General features: G+C 47.4%; 1 protein-coding gene across 1 annotated transcript in view; it reads left to right on the forward strand.

Annotated features, from left to right (window-relative positions):
• The first annotated feature begins 6 nt into the window (after positions 1-6).
• Positions 7-2,789, forward strand: part of LOC100740042 (zinc finger protein with KRAB and SCAN domains 3-like) — a 13,280-nt gene continuing 10,497 nt past the window's right edge. The window contains exon 1 of the mRNA XM_024365507.2: positions 7-2,580. The gene's annotated coding sequence lies outside the window, so the exon portion shown is untranslated. The remainder of the gene's footprint in view (positions 2,581-2,789) is intronic.

Genomic DNA, 2,789 nt, shown 5'->3' on the forward strand with positions numbered 1-2,789 from the left:
CCCCAGCCACACCCGGTACGAGCCATGTAGTCGGGCTACCCTCCACCGCGATACACGGCGGACAATTGTTGCTTCTGCGCCCACAGGTGGTACATCTTCATCTTCGATCTTCGTGCCCGTAGACGTTCGCGTCCGGTGTGCCACGTCGTCGAACGCGACCGGGGCCCATGGACGAGCCTCGATCTATCGTTGACCGGTCGACCAAGCGCGCGTCGTGCTGCTCGTAACCGCGCTCTGCTCGTCCATGTCGTGCCTCTCTCTACGTGTCTAGAGACCCCAGTGTTACTTACGTGCCACCGCTTGCAAAAACCTATTTCGTTTCCTCGTTCAACGTCGTTTTCAACGTTCGCCCGTCATTTGTTTCGTCGTCGTGATTACTTTTACGTATACTTCCGTGGTGCTGCTTTCACGATACTCGCGTCTATGTGTATTGTGAGCTTGGGTTTTCCGTGTGCGTTACTCGAAGCAACCCCTCTACGGCAAACGATCGAGTCGTATCGAACCGAGTAGACAGGTAAAGTGGAGCCTGAATTATTTCTGCGTTAATCGAAGGTGTTAGGGAGGAAGAGGAATAGAAGAAAGAGAAAGGTGGGACGAAGAAAGAGTACGAGGAGGGACTAGGAACGCATACGTGGTTCGTCGCCGTGAGCCACCGGCGATCCAAGGCTGCGACGAGGCCCGCGAACAGCCGCACGAGGGCAGAGTTGTAGCTTCACGCGGGTTCCTCCTTTCGCGGTGCTTCCCCGCCGTACAAAACCAGCCATCACCAGTGCGAGGAGGCTAAGGAAGGGCGAAGAAGTCGCGCAAAGTCCTCCTACGGGTTTGTTCCTGCTTTCTGACTGGCAAGCAAGACACCAGGCTACCGGTAGACACTGAGACAGGGTGAAAGAGAGAAAGGGAGAGGGGACCACTTACCAGAGGGAGTTATCGACTACACACGTAAGGCGACAGCGCACACGTACGGATACACAAACATCGCGGACCTGTTGTCCAACTTGTTGCTCGTCCCTGCAAAAGGCACACCTCGCCTGCCTCCACGACGCACACGTTTGCTTTCCGAAAAAGGACCTTCGGTTATTTACAATTCGTTAACTCGAAGATAGCAGCTTGAATTTTCAGCTGGAAGAACCACAGCCTGGCTGGCTCGGTCTGTTATTCAGCCTACCGAGAGAATCGCGATTAATCGAGCGTATTTTATAAATCCGCTCGCTCCAGAGATAAGAAACTGGTGATTCGATTTGCTCCTCTACGCTACTGGAATTGTACCTTCTTATTAGAAAATCTGTTTAATGGTGGAAGATTGAAGGTTCTACGAGAGACTGTTTTCATCGGGAACATTGGTGATTTGTATCGAGAAGAAGGAATATATTGGGAAAGATTTTTTTGAAATTTACTGGGACGGTTTTAAAGAAGAGTAAGAGGAAGCACGCGGCGTCGCGACCATTATTTGTCGGATTCACCGCACTCGAAATCGCCGAGATGAGGGTATCGTCGCGAGAATGGACACGCCCGATGCTGCACGAGAGTGTTGCCGGCAGAATGGAACGATGCTCGGATCAGGAGGGCGAGTAGACGGTGAAAAGTAGTCCGAGTGGCGAGAACTGACCTCTGAGAGAGACTCGATGCGGTATCAGGACGAACCGAGATATAAAACACGAATAATTAAATACAATATGGATATTCGTAAATAATCACGAAGTATATGTACATTTTTAATAACCGTGAACACTGAAACAAATTTTAATCGAAGAGAGTTTTTCAAGCGGCGTACGAAAGAAAATTACTGAAGAGAATAGCGTAATAAAAATAGTTGATACGGATTGTTTGGATTTTATTAAACTACGATGAAGCGTATAGATGAAAGATTTCTCCAGAGGAAGAACGTAAGCACCGGAGGCGACAGTAAGCGGAAGACAGGGCAAAAGTAGACGAAGACCGAGGAATACCGTAAGAACCACGTAATCTTCCACCCGTGAATACAACGAAAGCAATATTACAAACAAGGTAAAGCAACAAAGAGAATCTAAGAAAAGAAACAAAAGAAGCAAACTAAGAAGAAATAAAGCAAGGCAAGCTACATTTTTCTTTCTCTCTTATAAACTCGAGTTACACCGAGGAATCTCATCTGGAACCACGTACGTTAACACGCACAAACCAAGTGTTATTAAAAAGGAAGTTTCCAGTGAGGAAACACTTCCGGATAATCCCAACTTCCGGGTGTATCTGAAATCTCGAGTTGGACTGACTCGCTTCGCCGAAAAGATATTTTAATATAAATCTATACACGTATCTATATATGTGTATATATACACACACTATATAAATACACAAATATACAAGTATATTTATACACACAGACACGTGTGTATATATATTTACGTGAAATACACACGTAGCTCCGTTTGAAATCGTGCAACGACATCTAGAATTAAAATACCGCCCCCAAACGGCGATCGGAATCGACATTTCCGGTAGAAACGAGCCCGCCACAAGGAAGTGTCCCGTTTTTATCAACTCTGCGAATCGAATATCGATGCTGCAATTACTTGGAGCTTGACTAGTTCCTCTCGAGACGCTCGTGTAAGTCCACTTGGAACACGTTTCATCGTACGACACAGGGAACACAGGACGAAATTTGTTTAACGAGCAAGAGGAGACTCGATAGGTGATCCAATCGCGAACAGGAAGTAGGATGAGGACGAGAAGATTGACGATGAGAAACGAGGCGTTGCTGGGCTGAAGCATCGATCGTTCGATCGACCGTAATCCTGGTGGCCTCCACGAGGACC

Source organism: Bombus impatiens, unplaced genomic scaffold (assembly GCF_000188095.3).
Source record: "Bombus impatiens unplaced genomic scaffold, BIMP_2.2 scf_0136, whole genome shotgun sequence".
Lineage (NCBI taxonomy): Eukaryota > Metazoa > Arthropoda > Insecta > Hymenoptera > Apidae > Bombus > Bombus impatiens.